The sequence below is a fragment of the Cydia amplana genome, chromosome 19 (genome assembly GCF_948474715.1).
Source record: "Cydia amplana chromosome 19, ilCydAmpl1.1, whole genome shotgun sequence".
NCBI classification, from domain to species: domain Eukaryota; kingdom Metazoa; phylum Arthropoda; class Insecta; order Lepidoptera; family Tortricidae; genus Cydia; species Cydia amplana.
This window is the reverse complement of record NC_086087.1, coordinates 14082091-14107162: the sequence shown is the minus strand read 5'-3', so window position 1 is coordinate 14107162 and position 25072 is coordinate 14082091. Positions and strand designations below refer to the sequence as shown.

The 25072-nt window shown below is 35.4% G+C and overlaps 1 protein-coding gene across 3 annotated transcripts in view; it reads right to left on the bottom strand.

Moving 5' to 3' along the window:
• LOC134656856 (homeobox protein cut) overlaps positions 1 to 23171 on the bottom strand; it is a 213609-nt gene extending 190438 nt beyond the window's left edge. For 2 of the 3 annotated variants that reach the window (XM_063512381.1, XM_063512382.1), the window contains exon 1: positions 22688 to 23171. The gene's annotated coding sequence lies outside the window, so the exon portion shown is untranslated. The remainder of the gene's footprint in view (positions 1 to 22687) is intronic. The other variant, XM_063512384.1, reaches the window with a different exon arrangement.
• Between the last annotated feature and the right edge of the window lie 1901 nt (positions 23172 to 25072).

Genomic DNA, 25072 nt, shown 5'->3' with positions numbered 1-25072 from the left:
GCATTGACACTGACCGTTTTAATTCTATTAAGAAATTTGAAATTTATAGTATTTTTGTTATGATATGACATTATATCATTAAGATATGAGGCGTCATACCTTTAAACTAATTTTAGTTAATGAATCAAAGCAATACGATATATAGTAAAAATTATGGTGACAGTTTTGATTCTATTATATTATGGTATTTTTAACGTGATATAATATTACTAATATTGTATTAATTCATAAGGATAAGAAGTGCCACTGTTTAAATTTATGGCAGGTACCTAATAAATAAGTAAAATTATTTTGATAAATAAAAATGACGAAAATAATGCTTAAAATTTTTTAATACTTGACGTTTACTGAAGGCGATTTTATTTGTGATATTTTATCAGATATATATTATCAAAAACCCAATGTTTACATGCAAAACTTAAACAAAAATTACAAAATTAATGTCTCAAGAAAGATTAATACGTTTATATAAATGGTAAAAAATTCAAAATAGCCGCTTAAAATTCGAACGGACACGACGTTCGAAATTTAAACTCAACGACAATAGTTTTAAGGATGTCATAGTCAATACGAATGTCTTATCGATACATCTATGACCAACTTATTTGTTCATGGTGAAAGACTTTGCGCCATATAAAATAAAGTTTGTTTTTGCTTCTTTTTTTTAGTGTTGTTAAGTTGGCAGTTCGGTCGCGTGTAACCCCTATTAAGCGACAGGGGGCTTAACAACTTTATTTTTCGTCGAACGAAATTCGGTCAAAAATAAATCGTTCGAAATTACAAGTGTATTAGAATTGTAAATTTGTCGTGTCGAGTGGTTCACTTAGGATCGTTTCTATTAATATAATTTTAAGTATTCATAACTGTTATTGTTTTGCAACTAGCTAACGATCGTAGATTTAGCTAACGACCGCCGTGGCTACGTTACAATTGAGAATCGTACAATTGGGAACTGGCATGACATTGTACAACTTTAAATATTCAATATTTTGGATGTGCGAAACGTTCCAAGACCTAAAAAAAAACTTGACACAATCTTCAAAACCTATACCAAAAACAACTACTTAATTAATGACAATGACCGTTATAATGACACGTCATAAAAGACACAAAATCTTATATTACGTTACTATAATTTCCAAAATAGCTTCGTTTGATTGAACTAGTGTAATTTAAACTACAGACATATAATACATTGTATAATTTTCTGATAAACAAGAATTTAAATTTTCTAAACAACTTTATTTGAATCGATTTTCAACTTCACTACCGATTAGACGATCTAGATTTATGTAATCGTTATATCGATAAACATTTTTCGACAATAAAATTTAAAGACAGGTGCTCGACAATAACCGAAAGGAACATGCCGCAAACAATTTTATAACCATCATAAATATAACCGACCTGAACCCTCACACGGGCGAAACTTTTTAAACACACCGAAGAAATGTGAAAACAAACATAACTTTACATTCGATACGAGTTTTTCACATCCCTATCGTGGATAGAATAACGGTCAAAATCAAATGCGATTCGATTCCCGAATTCGATTTTTAAATATGGCGATACAGTCAATACCGAACGTAGTAAAATCTATCGTGCATCGAAGGAACCTTCGTGACAGAAACTTCGCTAGTTTGCTCCCAATCGATGCCTTTTAGTTCTTTTTATGGCTTCAGAACTAATTATTTATACACAATCAAGATCGCTAAAATGTTGCGCGGAATTCCAAACGGAAATTCGAACGCGGTGTTCCTTTTTCGAAACTCCCTCCTTTTGTTGCCATAGAGGCGTTATCGACGACTTTGCACTTTGTGCTCGATATTAGTCATATTCGGTTTCGTTTTTGGGTATTCGTGATTTTCGTTGTGGTTCTTCGTTTGTGCCCTTTGAGCGTAGCAGTTCTTTAATTGATGGATTTTCGTTGTTGCTTTGTTTCGTTTCGGAGTGGTTTTTCGACGTGTGCTAAGTGCTTTGTCGAACAAGCTATTGATTTGCAAACGAGTCACACGTCATTCGAGTTTTTGTTGCGTTTTTTACTTTCTGTTATTGTGTGGATTGGAGGACATACATATTTCCTGAAGTAAAGTTAGTAAACACGAACGTATTTATGTGTAGTCAGAAAATAAGTTGATGATCAAAACATGCTTTTTGCTGCACGAACACCTCTCCCAAACATCAACAGAATGATTGAGTTATTCTAAAACTTTTCGTATTTTAACTAAGTGTCGGATGATCTACTGTATTGTGGTTTAGTAGAGAAATTACCTAGACTAAAATAAGTCTGCATTTTGATAGCATACGCAGAGCAAGTGTTCTTTATACGTCACAATTTCATAGCACATTGCGTCTGCTATCAAAATCGTTGCAGACTTGTCGTGGTCTAACGCTACAAATTCAGCTATAGGTAGGCTAATTTTCCATAAAAAATTTAATACGATAAGTATATGTAACTAATTACGATCTGTCAAAGACATAACGTCCAAAACCGCGTAGGATGCTCCTGTTCCCATAACTCAAAACACAACCGTTGACCTTTTCACTTACGCAACCCCGATCGCTATAAACGTCAGCTTAACTGAATGGACGATTTCAATTTTCGAATAACAATCGAATGACACTTTTAACGTGCGCGCATCACGACACTAACCGATTACGAGCGATTATCGATACAATTCGATACGTCGCGTGTTTGTTTTTACTTTATTAAAAGGCAGGTGGCCAGCATTAAGCCATAGTTTTTATACGCGTGTAAACTTGGTTTTGCTGTTACTGAAAATCGACTACGCTTCTAATGTAACAAGGGTAAGGTTGCGTTTTGTTTTTTTATTACTTTCTCGATTAGTTCCGACGTGTTACTTTGTTGCATGCAAGAAAAGTTTGCCTTTTATCAGTTGCTAGCGCCACCTAGTGCGAACTAAGTGTCAACTGTTATTGTTCGTATATCAACCTCGTTCTTTTTTTCAGACTTAAGTGCTTTCTCATAGTATGACGTAATGAAATATACAGAAGCTTTGACACATGCTTAATACGGACATAAATACATCAGGATACACTCTTGGGGATAATAATTAGAGGATTTATAATCATCCTCGGCTTAAAACAGTGAGATGACATAATTATGTCTTTAGGAGGGAGAGAAAAAAGTTTGTTTATGATCGGTAGCAAGCAAAGAATGTGGGGGGAGATGGTTATAGATGATTTTAAATGTTTCTAATAGTGTTTTTTAGGGTTCCGTAGCCAAATGGCAAAAAACGGAACCCTTATAGATTCGTCATGTCTGTCTGTCTGTCCGTCTGTCCGTCTGTCCGTCTGTCTGTCCGTCCGTATGTCACAGCCACTTTTCTCCGAAACTATAAGAACTATACTGTTGAAACTTGGTAAGTAGATGTATTCTGTGAACCGCATTAAGATTTTCACACAAAAATAGAAAAAAAACAATAAATTTTTGGGGTTCCCCATACTTCGAACTGAAACTCAAAAATTTTTTTTTCATCAAACCCATACGTGTGGGGTATCTATGGATAGGTCTTCAAAAATGATATTGAGGATTCTAATATCATTTTTTTCTAAACTGAATAGTTTGCGCGAGAGACACTTCCAAAGTGGTAAAATGTGTGTCCCCCCCCCTGTAACTTCTAAAATAAGAGTCTGATAAAACTAAAAAAAATATATGATGTACATTACCATGTAAACTTCCACCGAAAATTGGTTTGAACGAGATCTAGTAAGTAGTTTTTTTTTTATGCGTCATAAATCGCCTACATACGGAACCCTTCATGGGCGAGTCCGACTCGCACTTGGCCGCTTTTTTTAGAGAATATAGCCACCACTTTGGGCAAAAAAAAAGAGATAGGTATTACCAATGGTATTAGGATACTGAAGTATTAGCATGGCCAAAATAAACAAAAATAGGGATGATGACACATTTTGAATTTTATAACAAAATCTAGTAAAATAGATAGCAAACGAGCAATTTATCACAATAATGTGGATATTAAAATAAAATATTGAAAAATTACAAAAATACAGGACCTGAAAGTTTCAAAATTTAAGTTTTTTTTTAACTTCCAAAAACGATAATAGTAAGGGTACCATTCGATTCCTTACATTTCATCCAAAAAAAATGGTATAGCAACTATATACATAAACGCAATATTTCACCGACAAAAACGCAATTTTCTTGTTTTGTCCATACTACAAGATGGGCTCCCAGAGACCTTGACGTCACGTTCCCTTGTCGTTTTGTATAGAGCGTTTCGCGAGTGAAGTGCGACTGTCGGCCTTTGACTACAATTTCTGACTTTTGTGTTACTTTAATGCAATGGGTCCCATATAGACATTTGATCCTAAAAACAAACCCGATCGATTGATACCATAAACGAAAATTAGTCATGTAGCCTATTGTTAATACAAAATATCTTCGTGGGAAGGTCAAAGCAAGCAGGTAGAGAAAGATGGAAGCATGAGTGCACAAAAGTTACTCTTTAAAGTTACAAAAATAACCAAATTTAGTTAAGCAAATATGTAACTCTTAACCAACCTCTTCCAGTTTGTTATACCGATTCATTAGCACAGAGGTAACACATTGGAAACACAGCTTGTGGTCTTGGGGCGAATTCGCACCCGGTTTTTTCATTGAACCATATTTCGATTTCGACGTTTAGTTTTTGTTATACTCTTTGTTTGATCTACAAAATTATGTTTACTAGTATTTCAACATTTCAATGTTTTTTTTTATAATCTCAGAAGACTAGATTTTAATGTATTTCTTTATATAACACATAAAAATGCGTATTTTTTTTAAATAATCAATTAAGTTCTTGATTAAAATTACCCATCATGATATTCTAACAATCCAAAAAGCGAAGAAAAAGTGTTATATTGTACGTTTTTATTCTCGCGCTTATTTTTTTTCAAATGTACTTTTATTGAAAAATAATGGTTGCCAGACATTATTGAATATCTTCATTCCATTAACCCTATATTCGATGCATAAAGGCGCGTCCGCTTATGAGACAAGACGTATGACACTTTCGGCATTTCCGATGGAGACGGAACGAAATATGACGTCCGATGGGGTGGAAGTTTTTGTGGCGCTTTGATTTGGGGATATCCTTTGAACTAATGAGAATAAAAATGTGTTTCTGAATGTACGGCGAGCTGCAAAATTGCATGGACACATTATGATTGCATTAATTACATGTATATGGCCATTTTATGAATAAATTCCTCATTCATAAAGTGGCCTTGCACTTTTGCGGCTGGGTGTACAACGGTAAAAGCTTTATCAATGATATTGTTAATTTGGTAACGAATGATTTTACTTAGTTTGTACCTATTGTTGGAAGCTGGAAGGTCAGATGGCAGTCACTTTTATAAATACTGGTTTCTGTGCCAATTCTTGAAATATGGGACAACAATAGGAAGAAGAGGTCTTCTTATTATTAATAAGTCTCAGGGGCTTAATAATAATGTTTTGTCTTTTCTATTTATATTTTAAATTCTTTGAGAAAGCAATTTTCACATATAAAATAGGTAACACAAAAAAATATTTCACGCGTTATGATAATTATCAAAAATAATCGATATATTGATTTTAATTGCACTGTCCCATCACTAGTAATTACGCCAGAATCGTCGTTCCGTTTTTAAATAAAAAAGACGTTCTTTTTTCAAATGCTTCGAGATAAAATCGAATATTACTCCCCTTCGAGTTTCGGTGCACATGTCGATTCTAATGAGTAACGGATTTTAAATTAAGACACGCATTTGTAATTCAAAATTAGAATAGGTGACTTTTTTAAATAAAGTGCCTATTTAGTTCATATTACTGTTGCTTTCTGCTGTGGTATTTCATACCTAGTTGAAAATCTAAGAAGTTATAGGTATGTAGAAATACATAATACCTATCTAAGATCAATGTGGGACAGACCGACATATAAAATGTATTGTAGGGAAGACTCATAGGGCTACAACTCTCGTATTTGTGTAAATACCGACACTCAGATATAAATAGTCAGAATTACTCAGAATAGAAAGAAAGAGAGCTCGCTCCTTCTGCTCTACCTACCGACCTTCTGTAAGTTTAAGTGAAGTATATGTACCTACCTACAAGAAGTGGAGTATATGTACCTACCTACAAGAAACGCAAGAGTAAAAATCGAGAAGAACTGTTAAAGACGGTCTTCCTTTATAGACGATCTTCACCACATTGAGCTAAGTTAGGCTCTCAGATTTATAGTGCGACGTTATTCCGTTAGCTCTTCAAAGATGATCAATAATGTCACAGTATAGAAATAGTACAATATACATCAAAACGCAGTGACAGAGCGGCAGGTGACTCGCGGCGCTATAATTAGTCTGTGACACGTTTTCGTATTATGAAAATGACGGTTAATCGTTAGGGCTAGTGGCGATTGACTTAAAATAAAAATATGTATAAGTAGCAGTGGCGGCGCGTCAAATAAGTTGGTATATTGAAGATATTCAGTACTAGCGACCCGCCCCGGGTTCGCACGGGTTAACAAATTATACATAAACCTTCCTCTTGAATCACTCTATCTATTAAAAAAACCGTATCAAAATCCGTTACGTAGTTTTAAAGATAAGCGTACATAGGGACAGACAGCGGGAAGCGACTTTGTTTTATACTATGTAGTGATGATAAGGAAGCCAGAGTATATTTGGCTTTCTTTAGCTACACGAGCCGTATTAAATTGGTTGAATTATGAAAATTAATTAATGAAATATTAAATCGGTGAAAATAGAGTTCTATGAATGCTTCGTCACTGATAGGTAGTTTTCAGGCGAATGGAATGAATGACGAATGAATGGAAAAATATTTAGCAATTAAACTGTAAACATAACTGACTGACAACTGACAGAATGTCCTCTTAGCTCGACACTAACACATCTACACGTGTATGCATCTAGTAATAATAAACAATACCTTTACACACACTTATCGTAACACCCTCTTTACTACTCTTCAAAATTCAACTCTATTTCTTAAATAATAAAGTCTATATTCCAAGCGACGGTCTTTTTAAGATATGAGGTTGCTAAAATTACTACTGCCAATGCCTCATACATTTTGATACGTTGCCAAATGCTTCTTACAGTACTATCGTCCATACAATTAACTGATGATTTTTAAACCTTATTGTGAAGGACTTAAGGTACATCTAAGGTCAGTGAGTTTTGCTCTTAGTATAAATGTTGACATTAATTGAAATTGCATGTATATCGCCAGTCCAGGATGACAGAATGTCAAATAACTATTTAGTTTAAGCAAATATCTAATGTACCTACTTATAGATAAATTTAAGTGTTTCATAGCGTATTCGCTGTCATAATACCTAGGGTCGGTGCGTTAGTTTTCGTCCAGCTCTAGTTTTCGTCCACTTGACGAAATTTGAATAGGTATAAATAAACCTACATTGTGGCACAAATTTGGACTTATTGCAATCCTTAATGTTGAAACTATATATCTATCTACATAAAAATGATATTTCGCAAGTAGCAAATTAAATATCAAATATGTTATTTGCTAATCTGTCGAGTGGACGAAAACTAGAGCATGGACGGAAAAGCGCAATGATCCTATTTCAGATATTTTCCCTCTAGCATCCTTAGGCTTTGTTATTTACTTAGTATTGAACGGTTCGGACGGTTATTTGCCAACATCGTCAAAAAGAAATCGTGTACAAATTCTATAGAAACAATAAACGGTAGCAAACAAACCCTTTTACCTAAAAAACGACATAAAATTCAATTCGGCTTTATTTGAACATCACATGTGGCAAATCGGAGATCGAAAAAAAATCAATCCATCTCCCTCTATCGTATAGCTCTGTCCTTGTTTACCGACACATGTGCGACCCGAATGTGAATGGACATTGTTTTTTGATTTTTTTAATCCAGTTAAGCTTAAGCCCTGATTTGGTAGAAATGATAAGGTTATAGAGGTCTAGTTATGTTGGTTATTAATGATCGGTAGCTGGAATCGATTATTGTGCGTTTCGAATGTTTCGATTATCGTCATCATGTGGGAATGATTTTGTTTATGATAAAGATGGCCGCCGTTTTAATAATGAGATTAATTATTAAAAAACAATCTGATACTGATTTTTTGAATAATATATCTGGATGTGGATCTAAACTCAGGAAAACGTGAATGCTAGTAATGCCAAAGGTGTCACAAGCACGTTGCCAACACTTAAATATTTTCAGAACCACAAATTTGAAATCGTGAAATGTGAAGTGAGAAAGTTAGGTAAAATGTACTTAGAAATCCGAGTCTACTTAGATAAATGACCGAGCAGGAAATGTCAAGATTTTTATGGTGATATCCGAACTTTTGTCAGGTACCACTTATGTATTCAATTTTTAGTGTTCCGTACAAAAACTTTGTTCACGGAACACTTATGGGAGTTATGGGATCACTTCGGCCTTGCAAATCGGTTAAGGGGCCCACTGATTACCAGTCCGCCGGACGATATCGGCCTGTCAGTAAAAGGTGACAGTTCCGAAGAACTGATGTGTTTTTAACCGACGAAAAAAACGGAGGAGGTTCTCAAGTCGACGCGTATACATATACAGGGTAGATATGAGCGCCGATAGGCATTTAGCCGGCGGCGGCGCGCCGGTCAAAACTGGTCGGCGGCGGCGGCGAATCGGCGGCGTGACCTTGAAACACCTTCGATTAATGAAAAAAGAATTCAAACCAAAATTTTACCGAATAAATATGTTTTTGCTGTAAGAAAGTATTGAAATATATGCATTTTTTATTTTCAAGGATAATTTATTGAATAATGGTACGAAAAAAATAGATATCGTATAAACTGTGGATAAGAGGTATCGCGCGGCATCAGAGGCGGTCTTAATCTTGGCGAGGCTCTGGCCGGAAGATCTTAGCGAGGCCCTTATATTTTGTGCTAAGTTTAAAATTGCGGATTAACTGTATCAGGGAAACGTCTTGTCGACAGTCCAAAGAAAATCGAGCTCCGTCATTAACCAATATAAGCATACAGCTAAGAATCGAACGCCAAGTGTAAGCTTGGCTGACGGCCGAACTGTGCGAGGCCGAGCTGCAAGAGAGCAGAGCGAGGGCGCAGGCCGATAAAGACTGAAGCCATAGTGTTAAAGATGTGGAGCTTTCATGCGGGCGCATTCGTGCGACGCCAAAGGCCGAGCTGCAATGGAGCTAAGATCGGATAAGGACCAATGCTCAAGCGTTTTAAAACAGGCCGAAAGTTCAGCTCCAAACAGGGCCAAAAACTTGCAGATTCAGATAGCGGCTTAATTCCATGCGAGCAATGCAAGGCCAAAGATTGAGCTGCGAGAAAGCAAAGCTTGAAATTTGAACAGTGGCCAAGTTTAATTGAGACCCGATTCCGACGCCCTTCCGTGCGAAGCCAACGGCCGGACATTTGGACGTGGAAACGCTTAATATCTCAAAATTAACCTCATTTTATACCTTTTAAAGACGTTTAACCATGCTTGCCAATGGTTAAATTCGCAGTACATTACGGATGGTTAGCTGGCAAAATTAGTTATGCATTGGATCGGTAATCCAAAGATGTGGGTTCGAGTCTCACGTTAGCCAGCATGAATCTAGTATAACTGGATTGGGCATGAGTGGTGGGGATAACTGACAGAACGGGATAGTCTTATGTATCTTTCAGTAGGAGTAGCAGCGAAAGCGCTATTATTGTTTGTCCTTGTCACAGTCTCACATCTTGTTTTATTCCCCACCGTAAATTGACCACCGTGATTGGTCGAATTCATTTGTTGCCCACGATAACAAATAAATTCGACCAATCATAGCGGCACAATGCGACGCTATGATTGGTCGAATTTATATGTTTTGTCCCTCACGGAGGCACGCGTAGACCACTTCTATAGGATGCTACCTTCTATGTTAGCCAGAGTTGATCACAGTTAATTTTTTCATTGTGATTGACATATGTCTAGTGTATATATACAATCTATAAATTGAAATGTGGGACGTTCCACAATAAAAATGGAAGGAAATCAGTATGTTTATTACAAGCACATTGATGTTAAAATTGATATTTAATAATTTCGTTTCCCCAAGACTAGTAGCGCGGTTACTAGACAGATAAGTTTGCATTTGCCTTCACACATTTGCATTTTTGATGTTTTTGAATTATTTGGGCCTAAAATACTTTTTGAATGCCTATAAACTATTCGAAGTGGCGCCGTTAATGATCTAAACTCGATTAAAAATATATTATCTGATTCCGAAAGTAGTAGTAACTACCAAGGTCACGCCGATGCCACGCCGATAGCGCAGCGTCAGCGGCGGCGGCGCGAAAATTTTGTCGGCGGCGGCGGCGCGCCGGCGCGGCGCTCATATCTAATACAGGGTGCTTCCTGTAACAGAAGCAATAAATTAAACTGTAGGCTGTACTCCTCAAACTGACCAACATTTGTTCAGCCACTTTTGAAAATAACTCATGTTTTGATTTTTATTACACTTTAAAGTTTATTCTAAGACGCAATGTATTGCAAATTTTGTCATGTTTAAAGCGTGACAAGCAACGTCAAACACACTGATGTCAGCGTACATTGAAGGCAATATTTATTTTGTATGAAAAAGAGGAAGTCTAAAGGATTCATAATTTTTAAAAGTTGCTGAACAAATGTTGGTCAGAATGAGGAGTACAGCCATTAGTTTAATTTATTGCTCCTGTTACAGGAAGCACCCTGTATATATATTTTTTTTATGTATGACCACGCATAACTTTTTACCGAGTAGTTCGATTTTGATAATTATTTTTTTATTAGAAAGGGTATACCCCGAAGTTGGTCCCATATAAATTTGGAAAAAAAATCCAACCTTAAGGGTAGGAAAATTGGGGAAACTAAACATGGAAAAATAAAAACTTTTTACAAAAAAAATAAAACCGACTTCAAAAAGGATGAAATAAAATATTATCCTTTTTGAAGTCTATGCATTATGTTTGAAGTCGGTGCCAAGCCAAGTAGTAACAATAGCAGTCAAAAATAATCAGCTTTATGGCTATAAATCCCATTTTTGACTGGTATTGTTACTACTTGGCTTGGCACCGACTTCAAACATAACGCATAGACTTCAAAAAGGATAATATTTTATTTCATCTTTTTTGAAGTCGGTTTTATTTTTTTTGTAAAAAGTTTTTTTCAATCTGAAAAGGTAACGTGTGATCACTGATCACATTCAATGAAATTTTATTCTGGTTTTGTGTCTCTAATTTAGTGTTAAGGGGCCCACTGATTAACAGTCCGCCGGACGGTATCGGCCTGTCAGTTGTTCGGAACTGTCAACTTTTTGTTCTAACTGACAGGCCGATATCGTCCGGCGGACTGTTAATCAGTGGGCCCCTTTAGTTGTTTATTTTGTACTAGCTTTTGCCCGCGACTTCGTCTCCGTGGAACTAGTTCCAGTAGTATAGCGCATGGATAAAACTAATGGCAATAATTTGAAATATAACATCATAATATGCTTCATTGCTTACACCAATTAACAGGCGTTTCATTAATTTTCTCATTTCCACCCTCCTTTTCACCCTCTTTAGGAATTACTTTCGAAATAAAAACTATCCTATGTCCTTCCCCGGGATTCAAACTATCTCTATGCCAAATTTAAACTAAGTCCGTTCAGCGGTTTAAGCGTGAAGAGGTAACAGACAGACAGAAAGACAGACAGACAGACAGACACACTTTCGCATTTATAATATTATACAGGATGCTTCCTGTAACAGGAGCAATAAATTAAACTAAAGGCTGTACTCCTTAAACTGACCAACATTTGTTCAGCAACTTTTAAAAACTATGAATCCTTTAGACTTCCTCTTTTTCATACAAAATAAATATTGTCTTCAATGTACGCTGACATCAGTGTGTTTGACGTTGCTTGTCACGCTTTAAACATAACAAAATTTGCAATACATTGCGTCTTAGAATAAACTTTAAAGTGTAATAAAAATCAAAACAAGAGTTATTTTCAAAAGTTGCTGAATAAATGTTGGTCAGTTTGAGGAGTACAGCCTACAGTTTAATTTATTGCTCCTGTTACAGGAAGCACCCTGTATATTCGTATGGATTATTATTTTATTGTAATTTTTGACATGTGTTATTTTGACATTCAACTTTTTTAAATTGAAATGACTTAGAAGTTCTTCAATAGACTCGAGTTTCTGCCAACACTATAATCATAATTATATCTACGGTCACGTGACTCCATTCAGTAAGCTACACCATCAATTGATTGACCGTAATGAAGTGTTTACGTTAGCAATACTTTGATATACTACACCGTACGGTGTAGGAGATAAGCGATGGCGGGTGAAGACTAAATACATACATCACTGGCTCAGTGACCCAAAGAGGATCTTGGCCTCTGACACTAGAGAGCGCCACTCTGCCCTATTCTGCGGCACTTCGCGCCTGTTGGGTATTCCGAGGGCGTACAAGTCTTTTTGGGTTTCGTCACTCCAGCGGTATCTCTGGGACGAGACGGACGTTTTCCGCCCGGGTGCCCTACATACGCTCTTCTCACAGCAATCCTCCCCCATCCTCTCCAGGTGACCAAGCCAACGGAGTCGTGTGGCTTTGATCTCGCCAATTATATTGGGCATCGCAACCAGCTCCTCTAGCTCCCTATTTTTCCCTCGCCTCCCAAGTTCCATTTTCATCTCTGATCGGCCCCAGAATCTTTCGCCAGATTTTCCTCTCCGCCACTAAGAACTTGCTCTCAGACTATAATATAGACTTTTTCTCAAAAGTTTTTTAAGACTTAAGACTTTTTAAGACTTTGGTCGTCACACCACACACACGCAACTGTGACGACCAAAGTATTAAAACTTCTCATTGTACTATATGCCTAAGTTAACATATTAACAGTAACTTTACGTTACTGCTTGCGACATAAATATGCGACGCACGTAATTGTATAAATAGCAAGCAATAATAGTCTATAAATATGTTATGTTTAGATTTACTCGTACTTCCTACTTGGATACAGAGAATACTGTTTGGTTTTACTTAATGTCCATTCGATCATTCTCGCGTGGTAGGTAGGGTGAGACAGATAAAGATATGCCCCCTGTATAGTTTTAAGTTTTTAACACTTTTGACCCGACAGTGCAACGATAAACTTTAAAATCTATACATACCGGGTGAAAATGACCCGACCTCCATAAAATCTTTAATTTTATCTGAGTGCGTAGCCAACGTGACAATCGTTAACTCTGTTTGAAATCACATTTTGATCTAATATATTCCAAAAGGGCGATATCAGTAATTGCGTGTTGGTTGTTGACAGTTTCATTTTTAGGGTTCCGTAGCCAAATGGCAAAAACGGAACCCTTATAGATTCGTCATGTCTGTCTGTCTGTCCGTCTGTCCGTCTGTCCGTCTGTCTGTCCGTCCGTATGTCACAGCCACTTTTCTCCGAAATTATAAGAACTATACTGTTAAAACTTGGTAAGTAGATGTATTCTGTGAACCGCATTAAGATTTTCAAACAAAAATAGAAAAATTTTGAGGTTCCCCATACTTCGAACTGAAACTCAAAATTTTTTTTTTCATCAAACCCATACGTGTGGGGTATCTATGGATAGGTCTTCAAAAATGATATTGAGGTTTCTAATATCATTTTTTTCTAAACTAAATAGTTTGCGCGAGAGACACTTCCAAAGTGGTAAAATGTGTGTCCCCCCCCTGTAACTTCTAAAATAAGAGAATGATAAAACTAAAAAAAATATATGATGTACATTACCATGTAAACTTCCACCGAAAATTGGTTTGAACGAGATCTAGTAAGTAGTTTTTTTTTAATACGTCATAAATCGCCTAAATACGGAACCCTTCATGGGCGAGTCCGACTCGCACTTGGCCGCTTTTATTACGCTGGATCTGATCTATTAATCTTCCGCCACCTCTCATCGATTGCACCAAAAAACGAACTATTATACCAAACCTTCTCAATTCCAAACCTTAAAACAAAGCAATAGAGTCCAAAATACCCCGCATCCACCGTGAGAAAATATGTCGAAGACTCATTTTAGCTGATAAGGAGAGTAATGTGACCCGTTTTTTTCGCTTGATAGTGTATTTAATATTTTCTTGGTAATTGTAGGCATAAACAAGGCAGCAATTATGCTTCGACTTCCTTTGAGAATATAAATAGGTAATGGAATGAACTGTCGCCTGCGGTATTTCCGGACTATTGGTATCTTAAATGCCGACAACGCACTTGTGACTCTTGCAACCGGTAAAAGCTTATCATCAGGCGATTCGTCTACTCGTTTGCCACCTATATCATAAAAAAACCGGACAAGTGCGAGTCGGACTCGCCGACCGAGGGCTCCGTACTTTTTAGTATTTGTTGTTATAGAGGCAACAGAAATATATCACCTGTGAAAATCATCAACTGTCTGGCTATCACGGTTCATGAGAAACAGCCTGATGCTGACAAACAGACAGACGGACAGACGGACAGTGGAGTCTTAGTAATAGGGTCCCGCTTTTACACTTTTTCTTTAGTGTGATATCTATTTCGGTTTCTGATATATATTTCAGTTTATAATTTATATGTATATAGTAGTGTGACTATTTAAAAACACAAATCGAAAAATAGTACATAAAATAATTTGTTCCTTGCTTGATAGGTACTTACCTAGGTATTTTTTTTTGTTTTGGTAAACAATATAAAACAGCACTTGTTTTGTACTTATGCTTATGATAAATATAATTGCGTGTCAAGTACAATTGATTAATTATAGGTACCGTAAGCATTTATATTAGTAGATATCTAGGTATAGATGGACAAGCAGATCTTGTCAGTAGAAAAAGGCGGCAAATTTGAAAAATGTAGGCGCGAATGGATATCGTCCCATAGAAAATTTGAATTTTGCGCCTTTTTCTACTGACAAGGTTTGCTTGACCATCTATATCTACTTATTTAAGGGTACCTACATATACGAAATTACATAAAAGTTTTGTAATCGAAACTTGAAATTTGATTTCGATCGATATGAGTACCACATTATAGGTATTCGATTGGAATGTGTGTCTCCAATGACGTTATTTTATTGTAAACTTGACATAAAAATCTGGAAAGTTATATATTATTATGTAATGTGTTATTAGGTCAATTACATTCGATAGAGACAGAATGTGACGTAATGATAAAAACAATGCGCAAACGCAAAAGTGCCTGTATCTAGAGTTGTTGTCAAGCTGTGCTGTAGATCAATACCTAAGGTACCTATAATAGGACAGTTTTAGACGGATCAACCTATTTAGTCCCACAGTTAGCTTATGTTGTTGTTGTTGTTGGCTTGTGTTGTGGGTACTAGACGAAGTATATATCACTACATAGTACTAACCTACACTACTAGCACTACATAGTATAAAACAAAGTTGCTTCCCGCTGTTTGTCTGTCCCTATGTATGCTTAGATCTTTAAAACTACGCAACGGATTTTGTAGCGTTTTATTTAATAGATAGAGTGATTCATGAGGAAGCTTTATGTTTGTTAACCCGTTTTTTGTTTGTTAACCCGTTGTTTGTTAACCCGTACGAAGCCGCTAGTATATAATAAATACTTATATAAATATAGAAAACATCCATAACTCGGGAACAAATATAATATATGTTAATTACATTTTTTAACAATTAACATTCTAATACTGAAAAAATAGATTATTTTGTGATGATAAGACAGCAACCGACGTATCACCTTTTAGAGAATTGCTTAAAACATTTAGAAATTCTATATTGACATTCGTATAAGTTGAAACAATTGCAGTAGCTCTAGACTTATATAGACCGGAGCCCGTACCATGAGTCACTGACAGTGTCAAAACTGACATTTACGCTATCGCGAGAACGTAATTTACTTTCTATACATCTCGTTTGCACAAATATGCGAGTACGAGCGAGATGTATAGAAAGTAAATTACGTTCTCGACGGCGGTTATGTCAGTGCCAAACTGATGGTAGCCGTATAGGTCTATGTAATGTGGTAAATGTCCACTTTTAGTGTTTAGCAGTAACGCTTTGGTTTACTGCGACATAAACGCATATTGCTTGTGTCAGCGCAACCTAACGTGTATAAAACAATAGGCATTTAGAGAATAAACGTTCAGAATGTTCTTATACTATCACACATAAGGTGTTTGACTTCCACTAACTCCTCACCCGACTCTGCTCGTCAATATACTTGCCATAGAAGAAACCTATAATATCTGATCTATATAAGTCTAGTGAGACTAACCGTGAATCATTCAAAACCTTAATCATAGTAGCTAGGTACCATTTTCTTAGGTAGATACCGCTAACCTACCTACGTATAGTTACTTGTATATCAATAGTTATAAGAAATCAGCGCTCGCGCAGTCTAAGAGCGATCCGGCGGATGTTGACGTAACTCTTATCTTATCTGCGAGTCTGACCGAAATATAATAACAATTATAAGGCACATACCGGGGGTTTCTCAAAAGCTAGTAACTTATAATACATGCGGATGTCACGTTTTGACAGCTTTTGTTAGAAAGGCACTTCCACTTGTATTACATGTTACAAGCTTTTGAGAAACGGGCTACAGGAGTGCAGTGGTGTTAGTAGTATCACAGTTTACTTTGAGGCTTATGAAACATATGGGTGAAAAAGTATCTTTTTTGGTTCCGTGCGGAAAACGTAAATTCCAGTCTCTATCGAACTGAGAAATAGTATACATTTACATACATTGGCCAGTAAATTAAGAATGCCTCAGGACACATGTTTGTCGACTTCGCCTCGGCCGACAATTACATGCGATCTGAGACATTTCTTACTTTACTGCCGGTATGGAATATAGTATTTCTAGACACTCGTTGCCATTTTGTGTGAGATTGTCCCGTAATATTTATTTTATGTTTATTGAATAAGGGGGTATTACTGCAATGTTCTGCCGCCAGTACGGCTACCATCAGTTTGGCACTGACATAAACGCCATCGAGAATGTAATTTACTTTCTATACATCTCGCTCGTACTCGCATATAAGTGCAAACGAGATGTATAGAAAGTAAATTACGTTCTCGATAGCATATATGTCAGTTTTGACAATGTCAGTGACTCATGGTACGGGCTCAGAGTGCCGCCTGAGTAAGTGACGTAACCTATACCTACTGTAACTTTAACTGTTTTTTGACAAGTTTTCACAGACAATAAAATCTGACATTGATACATCAAGGCGGTTTGTTTACAAAGGGCCTACCGGGGAACGCGAAATCGAAACTTAGCTATCTGCCTCTTTATAGCTCGAATATACAAGAGTGATAGAGAGGTTAGATACCTAACAAAATGTTGACTCTCTCGTTTGCGGTAGAGCCTCACATTGTGAGTAATTATGGTAGTGGAGCACCCTTCGCTTTCTTCTCCCGAGCCTATTTCCCATGTCTCTTGGGGTCGGCCCTCCTAGTCCGTAAACGCCACTCTGGGCGTTTCTGTGTCATCTCTGGTTTTAAATCCGTCGTCTTCATGTCTTTGGAAATGGTCCCCATCCAGGTAGTCGGTCGGCGTCTTGGGCCATTCTTAGGTTGTTCTATTTCCATGACGGCTCTTGTCATATGCTCTTTGCTTCGCCCCCTACGCAGAGTTTCGGGTAATATTCCCTATTGTGAAGTATTTTTTAGTTGTAGGTACCTTTTATTCATTATAATAATTGTATCATGACCGTTATCTATGTCTGTGTTTTCTATTAACAACGCCAAATGATCATTAAATTGAAATATGGCGGCTGTAAAACCTATTCATGTAAAAACGATCAAGTCCGTTTCAGTCCAGTAGCTCTATATTTATTGTATGCTATAAAATACTTGCAAAAAATGGTGGAGTTTAGACCGGGTATCGAACCTGTATTTATTTCCTATTTTTTTTTGTACTTAGAAAAGACGTCTGCTAAAGAAATTACAATTTTTTTAATAGAGGCGAACTGGAAAAATCACCAAGTATCAAGCTTTTTGAGTATATTCTACTTATTCTATTTTATATACAATTTTCAAAGTGTGTATTCTCAAAAAAAATATAGGTTGCACTAGAATATAGTACCTATGGCTATGTACTCTTGATATATTTCGTTTATATATAATTTTTAATGTATTTTGTATCATTTAGAAATGTAATTTTCCCCGTAATTAGTAGGTGAGCGTTTTCCAAAAAAAAGAATACATTTCACAAAGATTTCCTTTCCAGATCGTCACATTTTTGTACGAATAATTTTTTTATTTGTATGAACGTGACGCACTGGAAAAATATTTTTTCATACAAAATTTTGGGACAAATTTTTTCATGTATGAGGCGTGACTGTACAAATGATTCTGAGTAAAATGACCCCAAGAAGTCAATATTTTGAAGACATGAATGAAATGTACCTACATTTTTTTTGGAAAACGCTCAGGTAGGTACAAGTGTGAATAAGGGGTATCGATATGACACCTTACTTACAATCCATAGTCTTCGTCAACAACTTACCATCAACTACGCTTATTTTCCACAGACATATAAAAAAAAGATCCGACACATCACGCCGTGACGTATGAACATTTTTTTGCAAGAAATACTTAAATAATTATCCATTGTGTGATTAAGCTAATCGCATAGTTCTGAAAAGTATCGGTTTGTACGTATCACGGATTTTTCTCTCACAGTGATTGAGTATAAGCATTAAACAATAGGACATTAATGTTAACGTGTTTGTTACTAGCTTTTGCACACGGTTTTACTCGGTTTAATGAAATACGGTGGAAATAAATATTTTGGTTTGTAAATTTGTTACAAACCCACTTGTTACTATCGTCCTTTATAACGCCATATTTTTTGTAGTGGCTAATTGACAATATATCGAATAATAATAAAAAAACAGGGGTAAGATTTTTTAAGTTTTAGTAAAAAGTTGGATAATAACAATTAGGTTTTTTGCTATGTTTTCCTTTTCATATAAACAACACCTACCAAAATATATCCTAAGTATTGAATAATGTAATATAAAAAACTTATTTATTTAAGGCTTTTAAAAATTATTTAAAAATATTAACAAAAAATTGTCTTAATTTGGTAATGATATCACGTAATAAATACATACGACATACACACACTTCGTATTACTACTAGTAGTAGAATTTAGACTTGTAACAATACAAGTCACACGGTATTAAAAAGACGATTAGTAACATTATCGATCTCGGTAACAGATTAAATGTAGGGTAAATGCACCTTATGTGGACCTAGTGATTGTCACCAATTTATTTCATTAAGAAAAAACTGAATTTTGGTTAGTTTATTTATTATGTTTTATAATTACTTTTAGACGATAAAATAAAATTAGGAATTTGTGTAAAATAAAATAATAATCGGTTATAAGATCCGGTTCAACTCAATAGACGATTAATTGCAAATTAAATTAATTATACACTTTTTTCATCGTCACGCAATTTTATGTCACGATCAAACTTTTTATAGGTAATCGCAAAACGCAAAGGGTGAAAAATTGATGTTGAATTTTTTATCGCGGTTTTTAACGTAATAAATACATGTTAATCGAAGCGGCGTATTTATGCGAATTTAATAGATATTAATAGAGGTGTGAGTTTGCGATAACGGAAACTGGAATCGAACCCACTACTTTAATAATTAATGGAGCAACCTGATGGTAATATAATGTATAAGACATACATTTTGAGTAAAAAAAAAATTGCACAAAAATAAATATTTATTTAATTAAGTAAAAAAATATCACGACAGTTATTACCTACCTTATCGCCCTCAAAATTATCTTAAACTTATAATAACTGGTTAAATTCAAATTACTGTAAGCAATAAACAAACATGCATCACTTCATCACTACATAGTATAAAACAAATTCGCTTCCCGCTGTCTGTCTGTCTGTCTGTACATACTTATGCTTAGATCTTAAAAACTACGCAACGGATTTTGATGCGGTTTTTTTAATAGATAGAGTGATTCAAGACGAATGTTTTTGTATAATTTGTTAAGCCGTGTGAAGCCGGGGTGGGTCGCTAGTTTATTTGGCCGGTTTTTATTTAGTTGTCGTTTTATTCGACCGATTTCGATAAAACTTGGTAAGTAAATAAATTCTACACAATATAAGCGTAATTTCACCGTGTTCTATAGAAACTTAGGTATGGAATATTCGCAACTCAATTGAAAATGACATACATTTTCGTCTAAAATTGGTATTTCGTGATTATTCCGCCCATAATTAGCTTTTCAAACTTAACCAATACCTATGATCAAAATTAAGAAAAAGAAATCGACCACCAAATAAATATCGGCCCACATATAATCACTACAATTTTATTACTTTTCTGGTTACTACTAACTGTCCCAATGATTAAGTCATTACATTACAAGCCAAAAAATAAAAGACGGGATTATCAGTTGTTCTAATTTGTCCAAAGCACTTGAGAAGTTTGGTAGTTCCCGAAGTTGAGGTCAAGTCTCCCCACCGCCATCTGTGCGGGCCCCATTACACTAAGTAAGTGCAAGGGTACTAAATTGTGTGTTTTGTAAAGAGATTTATCTGTGATATTTTTCTTATTTTTAGTTCATGTTAAAATTACTAAATATATTTACAATTACAGTATTCTGAGAAAATATCGTTACTATGTATTTTTGAAAAAAAAAAACAAGACTTCTTGTTCCAAAACTTACAAAGTTGTCAAATAACTGTAAAAAACTGTTTATTTAAAGGTAAGTTGATGTGGTGTATGATTGTTTAAATATAACACCAAATCAATCAATTCATCTATTAATTAATTTTATTATTTTAAGTTTATAATGTAATGTTAGACGATCATGATGAGAAGTAAACATACTTTTGATGAATGTAGCAAATTTATAGAGTAATTTAAATTTTGAAATAAAGCAATCTAAATCAAAAGCTATAACCACCTTAGTAAAATAAATTAATAAAAAACTGATACATTCTGTAAATACGTGATGTGAAGGGCCAATAAATATTCAGTTTAGAAATCAAAATTGCAGTAACAAAGTGTTCTAAACTCGGAACTATGCTGATCATCCCATCATGTGATTTATTTATGTTACACAACTGTGGAACGCAGAAAACGTGAACCCAGACAAACTAAAGATTGAGTAAAAAAATAAACAACACAGTTGTTAGTATATTTTTGTTAGTCACATCAGTATGCCAATATTACGACTACATTTTTTTGGCTGAAAACGCACTTAATTAAGCGTTCTTGTTTGAATAAATAAATAGATTTTTAGTCGGTTTGTACTAAAATCATTTTTATTTTCAATTTAGGTTTTTAAATTACTAAATGTATTAAAGTATGAAATAATTTATTAACATATCTCCCACTAAAGCACTTTACGTATGGTCACCACAAATCTAGGAAACACCACGGATTTTTAAATAGATTATTCTAACAAGATTTACCATAATACACAAACAAAAAAAAAATCCGCAAAAAAATATTATGTTATCTTTTATTATTTATCGAATACCTACAATGAAAAAAATAATTTGCCGAACTCGTTGAGTAATTCAAAAACTAACTGAACATGTAAGTAGGAAATTAAATTTGCTCAATATCTTCAAACCGATTTTGTAACACATACCTAGTTCGTAAATCCCATTTTTTTGTAAAGATTTACAACTATCTATAAAAGTACTTATTACTTCCACATTCAAGTGCAATAACGGATTGCAAATACCATCACGACATTGTTCAATTGAGTGTGAAGCTGCGAATATCTGTGGAATACCAAAAATGCCGGTGGATTAGGGTAAACGCACCGGTAAGTGGTTCGACACCGATCAATCACGGGCTCGCTCTAGTGTGCCGCCGCCGCGCGGCTAAAAATGCGGTAATTGAGCTAAATTATTTGGAATGATTTAAACGATTGATTTTGCTGCGACTCAGATTGTGTTTTTATTCTGTCTTTGATTATTTCAAGAAATGGTTTAGTATTTTTCCGGTTAAGTAATTGGTAGTAACAGTAGACAGACAGTACAATTAAATTTGTTTTTATCGGCTTTTTGATAATATTTACACAAAAAATTTCGTTGCTTTGTGTAAATAAATTTCTTTTACTTATTCCATTTTCTGATAATTTTGTCTTATTCTATTTAATTCAATTTTTTATTATTAATATTAGTTTTAAATATACCATAACTAATTCTAGACTATCATAATTATCAATGTGATTGATTTAGTACAAAACTTCAAATTTTTAAGTGTTTGTTTTAAAAAAGTAATATGAAACTATGTTATAATATGTATCATGTGTTTGTTTACTGTGTATTTTTGCAATGTTTAATTTCTAGCTGTATTGGCTTGTGTGTAATGCCGTGTAAATATATTGTTAAATAAATAAATAAAATAAATAAATGTTTTGGAGAGTTCCAATTAGAATTTTGTTAATCAGATCAGATTTATTCTTATAAGATTTAGTTGTAAAATCTAAGTCGAAGGATTTTGCAAAATATTATCTATAAGTACCTAACACCTACACTTAGTGCGATTTTCCGAGTCCGAGTGAAAATTTTAGTTGTCAATTATTTGGGTCAAAACAGAAAAATATCACAGATTTTGTACACTTCACAAGACATCACTGACAATCTACAAACTAACACTTACATCAGTGTCAAGTCAGGTGTTGTTATCACATAGAAAATACCACCATGTGTCCACATATCACCATGTTTTATGTCAATAAAATCACAGAACAATATCGAGTCCGAAAAACAGTTGTTCTCACACTTGGTCCGTCAAAATAATCAAAACACTGTTCATATACGCCCAAAAATAAAGCGTGAAAACAAAAACAACACAAAGTACACAATCGAGTTCACTTGTTTCGGCGCGGAAAAATGATAAAAAAATTATCGATGCACAAATTATCGACAGTTGACGATCACGATTGATTTATCGGAAGGTTCGATCCGATCAGTTGTTACGTAAGTCGCGGGCACGGCGCTGGACGTGCGCTCGCGGTCGGCGCGGGGCTCGACTGCAGTGCGATCCTTCGGCCGAGCGAAGCCCCTCCAACTGTGCGCATCTGAGGCTCACTCCTTGACGCGGCCCCGCCCAGTGGGACGCCACTCGGCAGCTAAGATGACTATCAACCTCTTTGTCTCCCTGCCCCGAAAACGGTACCTCCATCCCGCTCCCGCGCGGCGACAGAGGGGCGCGCCAATGGCATCGGTTCGCCGATTCGAGTCGAGACGATGAATCGAGATGTGTACTTAGGTATCGCTGCAACTCCTTTTGTTGTAGTCGATAATAGGATGCGCTTTTTTTGCGGCGCGATCGACTCCTTGGACGGCCACTATTTACATTGTATCGGGATGTTTACATCCACTTAGCTCGTAAATGGGACGTTGGAAACGCTAACCACTTACTTTTTATGTTATAAAAACATCTGAACCCACGCAGACTAAATTTCCTAACCTAAAAATGCATCCTTTTTGTCGGTATTTTGATACTCTTTATCTGGTCTTTTCAAATGCATTGTATGAGTATTGATTGAATAGTAGAAATGCATCAATATTCACCTTGAAAGGAAGGAAAATGCAGGGGCAAGACGGGTAGGGTGGCTGAACGGAGGGCGCGATGTAGGTCAGTTTTTGTTTCGCTCGCGTCGATCCCGAAATTCGGTTACTAGGGTTCGCGAGCTAGGGCCCGTTATCGGGTGTCTTACCTTATTGATGAGACTTAGGTTTTAGTGATCGGTTTGATAAATAGGTGTTATGGTTTGGGTAATATTAATATTAGGATTAATATTTTTTACGAGGTAACTAGAAGTTAATTTGAGATTAATACCTATTAGTTTAAGAGCGTTTTTTTTTTGTTGCCCCCTACACATTTTTTTCAAATTTGGGATTTTTAATGTTATTTCTACTCAGAATCACGAGCTCTTTCTATCCTAATAGGAGGAAAAAAGTGTCCTTAGGTTTTTATTTCCATTCCGTCACCATTTTTCATAGACTTTGTATGGCGGTCGCGCAATGGAAAGATCGAAAAATGTATGGAAATTTTAGGACACTTTTTTTCTCCTATTAGGATAGAAATAGCTCGTGATTCTGAGTAGAAATAACATAAAAAATCCCAAATTTGAAAAAAAAAGTGTAGGGGACAACAAAAAAAACGCCCTTAACATAAAAAAAAAATAGCATTTAAAGAAAACTTGTGTTTATTTTCGATTTGGCAGCTTATATTTTTAACATCGGGGTTAAGCAACCTACACCTGCTTGAAGCCTCTAAGAAACAGGTACCTAATAGATACAAAAACAGGTATCTAGCCTACCATATTTTTTCTTAACTTAGAGAAAGATTTTTTAGCAGACCTATGCGATGAATTTGCGCTATATTGTACATAATAGACTATTTATTCACCACATTACATCGAAAACAAATCTGTCCTGATAATTGTTCTGGTTCTTTCCGTTATTTTGACATGCTGGCTGTATTTCTTTAAAACATGCGAGCACGACACACTAATACCTAATGAAAACAAATTTTCGTTTCTAAACACTTTTCTGGGTACCTACACAACCTTGTAATTTTTTCGGTGTATAATTTTTCCAGAGATATGTATGCAAGATCATTTTTGCGATAATTTTAAATTTTGTTGTAGACAGGTATGTAGTTTGGGAAGTTAAAGCTTCTCATACAGGTAAATACGAAATCCCGATTTTGGAAAAGAAACGTATTTTTCCGTTGAACGACAAATAATGCGTTATTGTAACTCACAGGAAGATTTTGACATGGAGTAAAATTGCGCTTATCCTCATGAGTCCCACAGGCCCTTATAGAAGCTTTATTCCAAAACGTAATTTCAAAAAAATCGAATACTATAACAAGTACCTAAGTATATTAATGAAAAAATGAAAATGAAAAATGAAAAAGTTAATAAATCAATCAAGTCACAATACACAATTAAATAGTATCTAACCTATAACAAACAAGGCAACCTTTAGTTTTCCTTGAAAAGGCCGCAGTTTCCCGCCACTCCGCAACAGA